General features: G+C 36.5%; 1 protein-coding gene, 1 long non-coding RNA gene and 1 pseudogene across 7 annotated transcripts in view; 1 reads left to right on the plus strand and 2 right to left on the minus strand.

The window, feature by feature from the left end:
• The window catches only part of FBXL17 (F-box and leucine rich repeat protein 17), a 468,543-nt gene that overhangs the window by 179,840 nt on the left and 272,975 nt on the right, over nt 1–15,728 (plus strand). The gene's annotated exons all lie outside the window — the stretch shown is intronic.
• Nucleotides 9,128–14,727, minus strand: LOC309658445. The gene is made up of 2 exons (XR_014262235.1): nt 12,581–14,727; nt 9,128–10,944 (listed from the first exon to the last, which is right to left on the minus strand). It is a non-coding gene; the product is annotated as an uncharacterized lncRNA (long non-coding RNA).
• On the minus strand, nt 11,567–11,838 carry LOC309657596 (shieldin complex subunit 1 pseudogene; annotated as a pseudogene). Its single transcript has one exon. The product of its transcript is annotated as a shieldin complex subunit 1 pseudogene (transcript).

The raw sequence follows: 15,728 nt of genomic DNA on the forward strand, positions 1-15,728 counted from the left end.
CCCTCTGTCTTATTATCTGTAAAATGAAGATTCCAATAGTACTCACTTCATAATGTTTTTGTCTGATTTAAATGTGATTATACATGTAAAGCACTTAGGACCGTTTCTGGCACGTAGTTAATTACTCAATACATGCCGGCTATAGCTATAATAATAATTATTATTACTATCAGTCAGTGAGCATTTGATTTCCATCTACAGTTTATAGTACACAATGCTGGAATATGGGGTTTGAAAAGAAATATAAGACACACTGATCAAAAAACCCCACCACATACCAGAGATAAGGCATAAGTAGTAAATGAAAGTTACATAATCAAGTTAAATAACAACACAAAATTACAGTGTAAGAACAGACACGGACTAAAACATTATTAATTACCAAATGAATGGTATATTCATGAAACAGGCTTCCATTATAACATTTGGAAGATCAATACCGCAGTTTGCTCTACTGTTTTATATTCTTTTTCCCAACAGGACCGACTCCTCCTGTGATTTAGGGTGATTGTATATCTCAATTCGTGCAGCACAGTCCTGGTTTGTGTCTGGCCTAATATTATGGTTGGATGATAAATTCTATGGTCACCCTTTTATCCCAGTGATACCTGTCTGTGAATGTCATTGTGATGATGATGTGATGTCAAATTCTTGCTTTGGCCTAGGAGCTATTTTGACTATTATCTTTGCCCATTTGTTCTATTTTGGATCAATTTTATAGTTTAATTTAGAGGACAATCTTATTTCCAGGTGCTCAGGGGAAAGCTCATTCTTAACTATCACTTACTGCTTACAAATGTTAGAAGAGAAACTTGGTTTACTGCCAGAGAAGAATAGTTTATTGCTGGATTATTGATGATCCAGCATGTTGCATCAGGGTATCAACTGAGACTTTATTTTTCTGAAACCAAAGGGAGAAATAGTTCAGGGTGAATTATGGCAGTTAGGTGGAAAATTTTAAATGTATAAATAAAACAAATCCACTCTTCCTTAGAGGTCTAACATGTTATTTTGCACACAGGTGTGATTGTAATGATAAACACGTTCTGAGCAATGTGTAGTTCTCCACATCTTCAGTACAGATTTTTAAAAATATTTTAATGTGCTGCATTATTGGCATCTTAGCCAGTTTCCTAATATTTGATTGTTAGTTGAACCTTCTTATCTGCTTTCCTTGCCATTGATGTCACAATAATACATTTAAAAGATTGAGAGTTTAGTTTTTGAATGATGAATAAATGGTAAGAAAGAACATAAAGGAATAGAGGTTGACTATGCTGGGCCCTGGCAAAAATGAAACATTTTTTAGCTCTTTCATTATAACTATCTCTTAATTAGATATCAAATGTTAAAGGAAGATGCTTGTCACATTTGGATTTATTGTGTAGGAAATTCATGCTCTGAATCATAGTGGGCCTAGATGACTTTTTTTCTGATCTAGATGAGGACATTGTCATATTATAATATTAGTGTTTGATTCAATATAATTTGTATTCCTTTTTTTTTTTTTTTTTTTTTGGTCATTGATTATGTGCCAGGCAGTGTACTTAGTACTGGCAGTACATAGTTGAATAAGAAATGGTCTCTGCCTCCCAGAGCAGGGGAGGGTAGGGAGAGGCTAATAAGACTTGTGAATAGCCATAGGATTTAAAAAACCTACCTGCATATCATTATAGAATAACAGCTGAAACACTAACACGTATATAGCATTGCCTTTGCTAACCCCTGTTCTAAGTGCTTTACATATAGTAAATTTCTAACAACCCTGTGAGGTAGATACTATTATTTTTCCCATTTTTCAAATAAGGGAACCAAGGCACAAGAGATTAAGTGGCCCAGTGTGACATAAGTAAAATACAATTTTCTATTCCAAGTGAACTCTTTAGAGAAGCAGTATTCACATGTCTCTTTTGTGTCTGATAAGCATTATGAGAAGTAATTGTCGTGTGACCCAAGAATTTGTGAGAGAAAATTACTGCATATGATTTTGTTTATTCGTCATTTATTCACTTACCAGGTATTTATTAAGTACTTACCGTGACTGGACATTTGGGCTAGGACAGTGAACAGAATCTTTGTGTTCCCTGCCTTCATGGAGTTGATAGTTAGCAATACTTGCCTCTGACATAGTCAAGGGATTTCTGGATGATTGTATAATACTTGTGCCGCTTTTCATTTTCATCATTTCTATGCACTCTTTTTAACTTTGTTGAGCACGCTCTGAAACCCTGTTTGCTCTTCCTATAATTGAGGGAGTCAGTGGTCTCCAGTTGCCATGAGTAGATAGTTTTTAATTACTGTACATTGCACTTTTGTGTAACCTGGATTTTTACATATTGTACAATGACTCCCTTAAACTGATATTTATATACCAAATCTCATTGCTCTCACTGATGAAAGATGGTCCCTGGCTCTCACTTAGATTTTCTAACTTACCTTCAGTGACTAACGGGATATATTGTTTAACTAAAATTCCTACTGCAGTTATATTCCATTTTACATATTGGGGAATGAGTAAACTTTTCCTGTCCAAATGAGAAAATAATTCTGGGTCCTGAGTTGATTTATCAGTGCTCAGTGGTGTGACTGCCAAGTACTGCAGCTGCTGGGAGAGTGTGACCTGTGTGGAGGCCTTGGGACGCTAATGGGTAGTGACTTGTGACAAGAACTGACTCACTGGTTGAGTTTGCACTGTTTTTTCTTTCAGCATGTCATGATTCTCTCCCCAGGGTCTTGCAGAGAGGCGATCACTTATGGGCAATCTGGGCTGCTGAAAAAGAAAGCTTCTCCCACGTCTCCTTCAGGGACCTAGTGTTTCCCACCTTGGAAGCTAAACGGCTTAGGGGCTGGCTGACCTTCGCCTGAGACCCAGAAACAGGGTGGAAAAAAGGGCGGTTGCTCTTAGGTAAGGGAAACTGCTCCCTTCTCAGCCTCAGCCATGAGGCTGACTTTTCCTTAAGGCCCCGTCAAGACTCTTACCTCCCTGCTGAATTATGCAGGCCCAAGGAAGACATGCCTGCAGGATCGCAATTAGGGATTTTATCCTGCCCTTCCTCCATCTGTCCCAAGTAACATCTTAATTCTTTTTTTTTTAACTTTCAAACTTGTTTTTAGGACTGGTTTTTATCCTCAAGTGGGGGCTGTCGCTAAGTATATGAAAAGGGCTTTCCTCTGGGATTTTTTTCTTTAGTTCAGATATTAAACTAAACATAGAACATAATTTATGGAAAACAATTTTTCTTATTGGTGTGGTGGCTCATTTTCCCCCAGTAGAATGCCAACCCAATTTTACTCTGCATTCTCAAAGCTGGTGGCTAAGAGCTTTCTTCCTTTCCTCTTTATTTCAGAAGTAAGTAGTGGTTTGTCTAATTACTGTACTGTAGTTACAATTATAGAGAAAAGGTCAGTCTAGTCCTTGCCAATTAAAGTAGGAAAAAGCTACATTTATAACCACTAAGAGCCATTATGTCAATTTAATGCTGTTCATCAGTGTGTAACCTGTTTTCTAGGATATATAAATCTAATTTTGGTATTATAGTACACTCACCCTTTTAAAGGCCTTTGGTGGTGCGGAAAAGACATTATTGCGAGTGACTTATATTAATCGTGCATCCTTTCATTGTGTCTCATCATGGATTTTAGGATCTGGATTTTGTAAAACCTGGTCATCATAATAAGTAGGAATAGACCCTCTGAGTCACTGGTTGATCCTTTTATTTTTAATTATTTGACAAAATAACATAACCTGTTGTGATTTAGGTTTTCTAACTTTTTTTCAGTGACAAACAGGCATATACTATTTAACTAAAATTCTCATTGCTATGATGTTTCATTTTATATATAGGAAAAATCTATAAACTTTTACTATCCTAGTGAGAAAATAATCCTGGGATCTAAGTTGATTTTTCATTGCTGTTTTCTTACCTTTGCTATTTCATTTTTATATGTGTATAGTATTTAAGGATTTTTAACATCATTGATTTAGTACATTAAGAAAATATGATTGAAAATGAAATATTTATGTTAATTTCACCCCTTATGAAAAGTCTGAACACAATATATCTTTATATGCCGTGCAGGATGTATCACATATCACCAGGTTTTCGCAAATCTGAAATGTTGTCTTCTTAAGTAATCCTTTTGCTATAGTAGTTTTTTGAATAAAATCGCGTAGTGTTCTGAATCAAGAAAAAGGGGGGTGGGAAAGTTGAGTTTCTCTGGCTTAGACTTGTGAGGGATATGAGAACATACCTACAACTTGATATTCCAGAGTAGATTTCTCTATTCGAAGTAATTGTCTGTAATATTAGCCAAGGACATTCTGATTCTTGTTCTCTGAGACTTTACAAATCTAAAATATGGGAATACTAATTGAAATACAACCATTTACTTGCTAGGGACCTATGGGTTTCTTTTTCCTTCTTCCAGTAAGGTTCAAGGTACACCTTCAGGCCTTTGAAGCTCCCCATAGCTATATTTACCTCTTTCAGTATCTTCTACATGCAAAAGAAAATGTAAAACTTAGTAGACTTATCATGGCTTTCTTTTCTTGTTTTAGCTCTTAGAAGCTATTGTCTTGAACTCCCAGATCTGAATATGTCATGGTTGATTACATTAACCTCCCACCAAGCCTACTTTTCTCTAAGTCAAACTGGGACTGAGACATTCCACTTTTCTATGCAGTGACTTTTTTCCTAACCCTGTAGAAATCAAATTTTGGATTGAATTGATTTTATGATCTTAAATCCTTGATCCGTATGTCACCTTGGAATAGTCCCTGGCTCTGTTCTTTCTCCTTCAATCTCTCCACTTACTAATGTTTGAATAATAATGCCAGCGACCACAACCACCATGCACACACACACACACACACACACACACACACACACACACACACACACACCATTAGAAGTTGTTGGTTATTGCTTTATAGTTACAGTTTTATTTGTGGAAATTTGTTATCTTTTTTTTTAAAATGTAAATTTATTTATTTATTTTTGGCTGATGTTGGGTCTTCGTTGCGCGCAGGCTTTCTCTAGTTGCAGCAAGTGGGGGCTACTCTTTGTTGCGGTGTGTAGGCTTCTCATTGCGGTGGCTTCTCTTGTTGCAGAACACTGGGTCTACGTACACGGGCTCAGTAGTTGTGGCTCTTGGGCTCTAGAGTGCAGGCTCAGTAGTTGTGGCGCACAGGCTTAATTGCTCTGCGGCATGTGGGATCTTTCCAGACCAGGGCTCAAACCCGTGTCCCCTGCATTGGCAGGCGGATTCTTAACCACTGCGCCACCAGGGGAGTCCCTGATATCTTTAAATATTATAAAACATAGCACTTTCTATTTGCTTAAGCCTCTCATTCTTGGGGTTTATAGGTTTCTTATTACAGGTCCTATGTATTTCATATTAAATTTAGTTTTATTCAGTAATTTTATTGCTGTAGTGAATGATATCAATTTAATGTTTTTTAACTGGTTATTATTGGTCAATGAGAGTATACTTTTTGTACAGTTTAAATATACTTCTGTATGTAAATTTTGTAATTGACCATCTTTCTGAATTTATATAGTGTCTAATAGGTTTATAGTTGATTCTCTTGGCTCTTAAAGGTAGACAGTCACATCATTTGAAAATAATGATAAATTTACCCTCTTTTTTCTAAGATTTTGCCTTTTATTTCCTTTTATTTATATATTTGATTGTATTCTCTAGAATGTCAAGAGGCAAGTTATAGTGTCCATCGACAGATGAATGGATAAAGAAGATGTGGCACATATATACAATGGAATATTACTCAGCCATAAAAAGAAACGAAATTGAGTATTTGTAGTGAGGTGGATGGACCTAGAGTCTGTCATACAGAGTGAAGTAAGTCAGGAAGAGCAAAACAAATACTGTATGCTAACACATATATATGGAATCTAAGGGGAAAAAAAAAAGCTTAATTTAAAAAGTCTAGTTCTTGCTTTTACTGTAAACTTTCTCCACCTCCCCCTCCCTTTTTTTAACATCTTTATTGGAGTATAATTGCTTTACAATGGTGTATTAATTTCTGCTGTATAACAAAGTGAATCAGCTTTATGTATACATATATCCCCATATCCCCTCCCTCTTGCGTCTCCCTCCCTCCCACCCTCCCTATCCCACCCCTCTAGGTGGTCACAAAGCACTGAGCTGATCTCCCTGTGTGATGCAGCTGCTTCCCACTAGCTAGCTATTTTACATTTGGTAGTGTATATATGTCCATACCACTCTCTCACTTCGTCCCAGCTTACCCTTCCCCCTCCCCTTGTGCTCAGGTCCACTCTCTACGTCTGTGTCTTTATTCCTGTCCTGCCCCTAGGTTCTTCAGAACCAATTTTTTTTTTTTTAGAATCCATATATATGTGTTAGCATATGGTATTTGTTTTTCTCTTCCTGACTTACTTCACTCTGTATGACAGACTCTAGGTCCATCCACCTCACTACAAATAACTCAATTTCATTTCTTTTTATGGCTGAGTAATATTCCATTGTACATATGTGCCACATCTTCTTTATCCATTCGTCTGTCGATGGACACTTAGGTTGCTTCCATGACCTGGTTATTGTAAATAGTGCTGCAATGAACATTGTTGTACATGACTCTTTTTGAATTATGGTTTTCTCAGGGTATATGCCTAGTAGTGGGATTGCTGGGTCATATGGTAGTTCTATTTTTAGTTTTTTAAGGACCTCCATACTGTTCTCCATAGTAGCTGTATCAATTTACATTCCCACCAACAGTGCAGGAGAGTTCCCTTTTCTCCACACCCTCTCCAGCATTTATTGTTTGTAGAGTTTTTGATGATGGCCATTCTAACCGGTGTGAGGTGATACCTCATTGTCATTTTGATTTGCATTTCTCTAATGATTAGTGATGTTGAGCATCCTTTTATGTGTTTGTTGGCAATCTGTATATCATCTTTGGAGAAATGTCTATTTAGGTCTTCTGCCCATTTTTGGATTTGGTTGTTTGTTTTTTTGATATTAGCTGCATGAGCTGCTTGTATATTTTGGAGAGTAATCCTTTGTCAGTTGCTTTGTTTGCAAATATTTTCTCCCATTCTGAGGGTTGTCTTTTCATCTTGTTTATGGTTTCCTTTGCTGTGCAAAACCTTTTTAAGTTTCATTAGGTCCCATTTGTTTATTTTTGTTTTTATTTCCATTTCTCTAGGAGGTGGGTCAAAAAGGATCTTGCTGTGATTTATGTCACAGCGTGTTCTGCCTATGTTTTCCTCTAAGAGTTTTATAGTGTCTGACCTTACATTTAGGTCTTTAATTCATTTGGAATTTATTTTTGTGTGTGGGGTTAGGAAGTGTTCTAATTTCATTCTTTTACACAGAGCTGTCCAGTTTTCCCAGCACCACTTATTGAAGAGGCTGTCTTTTCTCCATTGTATATTCTTGCCTCCTTTATCAAAGATAAGATGACCGTATGTGCGTGGGTTTATCTCTGGGCTTTCTATCCTGTACCACTGATCTATATTTCTGTTTTCGTGCCAGTACCATACTGTCTTGATTACTGAAGCTTTGTAGTATAGTCTGAAGTCAGTGAGCCTGATTCCTCCAGCTCCGTTTTTCTTTCTCAAGATTGCTTTGGCTATACGGGGTCTTTTGTGTTTCCATACAAATTGTGAAATTTTTTATTCTAGTTCTGTGAAAAATGCCATTGGTAGTTTGTTAGGGATTGCATTGTGTCTGTAGATTGCTTTGGGTAGTATAGTCATTTTCACAATGTTGATTCTTCCAATCCAAGAACATGGTATATCTCTCCATATGTTTGTATCGTCTTTAATTTCCTTCATCAGTGTCTTTTAGATTTCTGCATACAGGTCTTTTGTCTCCTTAGGTAGGTTTATTCCTAGGTATCTTATTCTTTTTGTTGCAGTGATAAATGGGAGTGTTTCCTTAATTTCTCTTTCAGATTTTTCATCCTTAGTGTATAGGAATGCAAGAGATTTCTGTGCATTAATTTTGTATCCTGCTACTTTACCAGATTCATTGATTAACTCCAGTAGTTTTCTGGTAGCATCTTTAGGATTCTCTATATATAGTATCATGTCATCTGCAAACAGTGACAGTTTTACTTCTTCTTTTCTGATTTGGATGCCTTTTATTTCTTTTTCTTCTATGATTGCTGTGGCTAAAACTTCTAAAACTATGTTGAATTATAGTGGTGAGAGTGGGCAACCCTGTCTTGTTCCTGATCTTAGAGGAAACAGTTTCAGTTTTTCACCATTGAGAACGATGTTGGGTGTGGGTTTGTCATATATGGCCTTTATTATGTTGAGGTAGGTTCCCTCTGTGCCCACTTTCTGGAGAGTTTTTATCATAAGTGGGTGTTGAATTTTGTCAAAATCTTTTTCTGCGTCTATTGAGATTATCATGTGGTTTTTATCCTTCCATTTGTTAATATGGTGTATCACATTGATTGATTTGCATATATTGAAGAATCCTTGCATTCCTGGGATAAACCCCACTTGATCGTGGTGTATGATCCTTTTAATATGCTGTTGGATTCTGTTTGCTAGTATTTTGTTGAGGATTTTTGCATCTATATTCATCAGTGATATTGACCTGTGGTTTTCTTTTTTTGTGACATCCTTGTCTGGTTTTGGGATCAGGGTGATGGTAGCCTCGTAGAATGAGTTTGTGAGTGTTCATCCCTCTGCTATATTTTGGAAGAGTTTGAGAAGGATAGGTGTTAGCTCTTCTCTAAATGTTTGATAGAATTCACCTGTGAAGCCATCTGGTCCTGGGCTTTTGTTTGTTGGAAAATTTTTAATCACAGTTTCAATTTCAGTACTTCTGGTTGGTCTGTTTATATTTTCTGTTTCTTCCTGGTTCAGTCTCGGAAGGTTGTGCTTTTCTAAGAATGTGTCCATTTCTTCCAGGTTGTCCATCTTATTGGCATATAGTTGCTGGTAGTAATCTCTCATGATCCTTTGTATTTCTGCAGTGTCAGTTGTTACTTCTCCTTTTTCATTTCTAATTCTATTGATTTGAGTCGTCTCCCTTTTTTTCTTGATGAGTCAGGCTAATGGTGTATCAATTTTGTTTATCTTCTCAAAGAACCAGCTTTTAGTTTTACTGATCTTTGCTATTGTTTCCTTCATTTCTTTTTCATTTATTTCTGCTCTGATCTTTATGATTTCTTTCCTTCTGCTAACTATGGGGGTTTTTTTGTTCTTCTTTCTCTAATTACTTTAGGTGTAAGGTTAGGTTGTTTATTTGAGATTTTTCTGGTTTCTTGAGGTAGGATTGTATTGCTATAAACTTCCCTCTTAGAACTGCTTTTGCTGCATCCCATAGGTTTTGGGTTGTCGCGTTTTCATTGTCATTTGTTACTAGGTATTTTTTGATTTCCTCTTTGATTTCTCCAGTGATCTCTTGGTTATTGAGTAGCATATTGTTTAGCCTCCATGTGTTTGTGTTTTTTTACAGTTTTTTTTCCCTGTAATTGATATTTAGTCTCTAGCATTGTGGTCGGAAAGGATACTCAATACGATTTCAATTTTCTTAAATTTATCAAGGCTTGATTTGTGACCCAAGATATGACCTGTCCTGGAGAATGTTCCATGAGCACTTGAGAAGAAAGTGTATTCTGTTGTTTTTGGATGGAATGTCTTATAAATGTCAGTTAAGTCTATCTTGTCTTATGTGTCATTTAAAGCTTGTGTTTCCTTATTTATTTTCGTTTTGGTTGATCTGTCCATTGGTGAAAGTGGGGTGTTAAAGTCCCCTACTATGATTGTGTTAGTGTCATTTTCCCCTTTTATGGCTGTTAGCATTTGTCTTATGTATTGAGGTGCTCCTATGTTGGGTGCATAAATATTTACAATTATTATATCTTCTTCTTGAGTTGATCCCTTGATCATTATGTAGTGTCCTTTGTCTCTTTTAATAGTCTTTATTTTAAAGTCTATTTCATCTGATATGAGAATTGCTATTCCAGCTTTCTTTTGATTTCCATTTGCATGGAATATCTTTTTCCATCCCCTCACTTTCAGTCTGTATGCGTCCCTAGGTCTGAAGTGAGTCTCTTGTTGACAGCATATATATGGGTCTTGTTTTTGTATCCGTTCAGCCAGTCTGTGTCTTTTGGTTGGAGCATTTAATCCATTTACATTTAAAGTACTTATCAATATGTATGTTCCTATTACCATTTTCTTAATTGTTTTGGGTTTGTTTTTGTAGGTCTTTTCCTTCTCTTGTGTTTGCTGCCTAGAGAAGTTCCTTTAGCATTTGTTGTAAAGCTGGTTTGTTGGTGCTGAATTCTCTTAGCTTTTGCTTGTCTGTAAAGGTTTTAATTTCTCCATTGGATCTGAATGAGATCCTTGCCAGGTAGAGTAATCTTAGTTGTAGGTTTTTCCCTTTCATCACTTTAAATATGTCCTGCCACTCCCTTCTGGCTTGCAGAGTTTCTGCTGAAAGATCAGCTGTTAACCTTATGGGGATTCCCATGTATGTTATTTGTTGCGTTTCCCTTGCTGCTTTTAATATTTTTTCTTTGTATTTAATTTTTGATAGTTTGATTAATATGTGTCTTGGCATGTTTCTCCTTGGATTTATCCTGTATGGGACTCTGCGCTTCCTGGACTTGATTGACTATTTACTTTCCCATGGTAGGGAAGTTTTCAACTATAATCTCTTCAAATATTTTCTCAGACACTTTCTTTTTCTCTTCTTCTTCTGGGACCCCTATAATTTGAATGTTGGTGCGTTTAATGTCCCAGAGGTCTCTGAGACTGTCCTCAATTCTTTTCATTCTTTTTTCTTTATTCTGCTCTGCAGTAGTTATTTCCACTCTTTTCTCTTCCAGGTCACTTATCCCTTCTTCTGCCACAGTTATTCTGCTATTTATTCCTTCTAGGGAATTTTAAATTTCGTTTATTGTGTTTTTCATCATTGTCTGTTTGCTCTTTAGTTCTTCTAGGTCCTTGTTAAAAGTTTCTTGTATTTTCTCCATTCTATTTTCAAGATTTTGGATCATCTTTACTATCATTACTCTGAATTCTTTTTCAGGTAGACTTCTATTTCCTCTTCATTTGTTTGGTCTGCTGGGTTTTTACCTTGCTCTTTCATCTGCTGCATATTTTTCTGTCTTCTCATTTTGTTTAACTTACTGTGTTTGGGGTCTCCTTTTTTCAGGCTGCAGGTTTGTAGTTCCCATTGTTTTTGCTGTCTGCCCCCAGTGGGTGAGGTTGGTTCAGTGACTTGTGTAGGATCCCTGGTGGAGGAGACTGGTGCCTGTGTTCTGGTGGGTGGGGCTGGATCTTGTATTTCGGTGGGTAGGGCAGCGTCCGGTGGTGTGTTTTGGGGTGTCTGTGAACTTAGTATGATTTTAGTCAGCCTCTCTGCTAATGGGTGGGGTTGTGTTCCTGTCTTGCTAGTTGTTTGGCTTGGGGAGTCCAGCATTGGAGTTTGCTGGCCATTGGGTGGAGCTGGGTCTTAGCGTTAAGGCGGAGATATCTGGGAGAGTTCTTGCTGATTGATATTTTGTGGGGTCAGGACATCTCTGGTGGTCCAGTGTCCTGAACTTGGCTCTATCACCTCAGAGGCTCAGGCCTGACACCAGGCCGGAGCACCAAGACCCTGTCAGCCACACTGCTGGATCCACATCAGAAGAGCAAGGAATAGAAAGGGCTTCCTCAGAACTTAAAAGCCTCACTGTTGGCCTCCTGGCTGGGTCTCTGCAACACGTAATCCCTTACATCATAAGCTGATGGCAGGTCCAAAGCATTGCTCTCCTCTGACTGGCTTCCTGGAGTGGCTTCCTGAGTTGCCATAGTCCGCCCCACTACAGCAGCTGCCTCGAACTGCAAGTGGTGGTGCCACGCACCCCCCTTTTCTTTTTTAAAGCAGATATATTAAATGAAACAAAATGGCAAAAAGTATTAGTGGAAAGTTACCTGTGTCTGGGTAATTAGAGTTGAAAGGTGACTTATAGAAGTAATTGGTGCATCAGTTTTATTTAACACTGAACATTTAAAAAGCTAAACTGAGTTTTACTTTTGTTTTTGATTCCTATCAAGTATAAATTTATTGGCTTTCAGAGGTATTTTTCTTTTATCTTTTCTTTTTCTTACGTAGCCATATTAAAATTTGACTGTTCTCAAACAGTGTCATTGTATAATTTATTTTGTATATAGTGTACTGAAACTAATAATGCATCTATGCCTTTTAGTTTTGTTTTGTTTTTTAAGAAAAATCAAAGTTGAATTCACTGGTTATTGAGTATTCATAGACCATTCCTAAAACTCCATAGAACACAGCAAACATGATCTTTCAAATAAAAAGTGTTGCATTGGGTTTTGTTGCATCTTCTCTCAAAAAAGCAAACCTTCCTATAAGAGATACTTTGGCATATTTCTATGACTAGATCTCTATAAAACGTACTTTATAGTAGTGATTTAGAATTTTAGACTATTTGTTCATGCAATGTATTTTAATGGCTCTAAGTTGCACCACAAAATGAATTATTTGGAATGGAAAAATGTTTTGGAAAAAAATATTTCCCTCCTACCCCTAACCCTAAAAAAAAAAAAAATCCCCTTAATTATCTCACATTTTTATGTTGTCCTTAGCTTACTCTTTTTTTCCCAGTTTGTTCAGTGCCATTTATAGGGGTGCATGAAGTGAAAAATTGAATACTACATGATGCGTATTTTCAGATGATGGATATTTGCATATCTAACAGCTAGATCTAACTCTTATCTTTTGATGTAAAATAAATTTATCAAAACTCTTGTTTTTTAATTTGAATAACATAGATCATTTCAAGAGTGCTTAAAAATAAAATTATATTAACTTAATAGATTGTTAGTGTAGCCATTTGTTTAACTAATTATACTGGTCCCCACTATTTTAATTTTCTTTTCTTTCTTTTTTTTGGTGTCTGTTTGCCATGCAAAAGAGCTAACGTGCATTAGAATCAAATTATTTTTCTTGGAACTTCAGATGAGAGAAGTGCTGCTATTATTTTTTGTTTTTTGATATGTAAAGCTAGAAGTATATTTTAAGAAAAACTCCATTTTAGATAGATACATAAAATGATGTTTAAAACCTGTTTTATGAGCAGATGAAAACTTGTTGATATTAAGTGTTTTAATAACAACACATTTAAAATTTCTCTAAGTGAGGAAAAGCAAACAGTACGGGTTGATTCAGAGTAAGATGCTAAGCTATCAGCTAACTTTGATACTTTCTCTACTCCAGAAATTTTTAAATCCCCAAGTTGTGAAAAACACAACTATTCCTTTTTTGTACTTTAGTATAGTACGTCTAGGATATACAAGTAGGATTTTGTAACCAGAACGAGATTAATGTACCTTTCTCCGGAAATTATTTTTTGATATCAAGTACATAAATTTTGTTCCTAGGTTGAATAGATTTACATTTTATATTCCATAAAGAATTTTGTCCTGTTGATTAACTGTATGAACTCAAATATGTATGTGTATTTTGAGCACCTAATATATTCTGATACTATGTTAGGTGCTGGGCACAAAACGGTAAATAAATAATGTGATTTCTTGTGTTAAGTTCCTCATTGGCATCAATAAGGGGAAAGACAGATTTACGGATGAATAACTGTAGCATGGTATGATGCTTATTATAATAGAAATCAAGAGAAGCAAAAATAAATCCCTTATTAAGGTCAAGGCAAATATTCACCCTAAATTTTAGTAGTTTATGACTGTATGCAGTTAATCAGAACGATATATAAGCTGCTTCTATAGAATTAAAATTAAATTTTAATCAGTGTCCCTTTTTTGGCAAAAGGTAGCCTCTTTATTTGTAATCCTCTAGCTTTCCAGGCAGTCTCTAGTAATTCTGTAATTTTCATATGCTATAAGTTGAATTTAAAAAACAATGCAGAGAAAGAAAGATAATAATTACAATTAAAAATAACTTGAGAGTATAAGGTGTGTATTGCAAGATGGATTTGTTAAGGAAGTTTTATTTTTATTTTTTGTTCTAAATTAGAATTTATTTTAAGACAAATTTATATCTGAGCTCTAATAGTATGCTAGATGTTTATTTACAAATAATGAGTTTATAGACCAGGAGGTTAGGGAAATTAGGAAGGCACACTTGTAGGTTAATCAAAAATCAAGATAAATTCTTACAGAACATTTCTGGGATCTGCTAGTCAGGATTTCCTTCATTGTTCAAACCCAGAGAAGCTAAGATACTTGGGGGTTAATTTTAGAGGCCAGGACTAAAATTTGTATTAGTCTATCTCTAAGTGGAAACAACAAACAACTGTAAAAACCTGCTTTATGTATCTCATTTTTCTCAGTCTGAGAAACTTCGCTTGAAGACACCTTTAAAATGTGTGTATGTGTTTGAATATGTGTGTGTGTGTATGTTTAAGTTATTTACCTACTTCGTTACAAAATGATTCAGTTAGTTTACCATGAATATTAGTTTATTATATTAATTTACTGGCAGCTACTTAGAAAAAAGTGGCGAATTTGGTTTGTTTTTCTTATTAAGGCTGAAGGGAGACCTGACTTCTTGTTTATCTCTGGCCTGTTGCTTAAATTTACAGAAATCCCTAGTTTCTTGACTCCAGTCCTTGGCTTCTTGCTTTCAGAGCAGTCTGTGAGGATTATGGTCCTGCCTGATTTCTCTGCTGTTGGTTGGTCTGCTCAGGGGTAATGTTTGGGTAAATCTCCATACTTCCTCTTTTTACCCCCTTTTTTTCATTTCATTTCATTTCATTTCATTTCATTCATTCATTCATTCATTCATTCATTCATTTATTTATTTATTTATTTATTTATTTATGGCTGTGTTGGGTCCTCGTTTCTGTGCGAGGGCTTTCTCTAGTTGCGGCAAGTGGGGGCCACTCTTCATCGCGGTGCGTGGGCCTCTCACTATCGCGGCCTCTCTTGTTGCGGAGCACAGGCTCCAGACGCGCAGGCTCAGCAATTGTGGCCCACGGGCCTAGTCGCTCCGCGGCATGTGGGATCCTCCCAGACCAGGGCTCGAACCCGTGTCCCCTGCACTGGCAGGCAGACTCTCAACCACTGCACCACCAGGGAAGCCCCTTGTTTTCATTTCTTTATCATTGTACCTTGGCTTTTTTTTCATATCTCTTTTTTTTTCCCTAGCTCTCTCATTTCATCTTTGAGATTATCTATAATCCTTTCTACACCATTTTCTTCTTTCATCTCTTGAACTTACCCCTCCCTATTTCTTTATTATTCCTTTCTCTTGGCTATCTCCCATCCTTCCATTTTGAAGTTATTTTTGTGTTCACATCTTTGGTTTGGTGGAAGATGGAGTACAGCAGAGTAAATCACTTGTTATTGGTCTTACCCTGACACTTACCTGATGTACCAGTTAGATTTGACTGTGGGCCTCTGGGCTAAGTGGGAGTTCCTTCACAGGTCGGAGAAGGAAACACTGCCTGCAAGAAGGAAATTTTACAAGTTGCCTGGGCCCTGGACACCTAGAGAGGACACATAGATATCAGTGTCAAAGGTGTTTGAGCATTCCGGATTTTATAAAACAGTTTTAAACACATTTTTACGTAATAATTCATCATCGGTAGAGGATCCTGACAACAGTGGAACTGAATGTTCTTGTGAACTTTACCCCTTATCAGAGGATGGTCCCGACTTTGAATAAAGCTTTGTGTTCAAAAAGGTGAGATAGTCCTTGGTATTTTTTCAATGAAATTTCCTAACTCTTAGTGGCAGACG

The sequence above is a fragment of the Balaenoptera physalus genome (assembly GCF_965194825.1).
Source record: "Balaenoptera physalus genome assembly, chromosome: 3".
Lineage (NCBI taxonomy): Eukaryota > Metazoa > Chordata > Mammalia > Artiodactyla > Balaenopteridae > Balaenoptera > Balaenoptera physalus.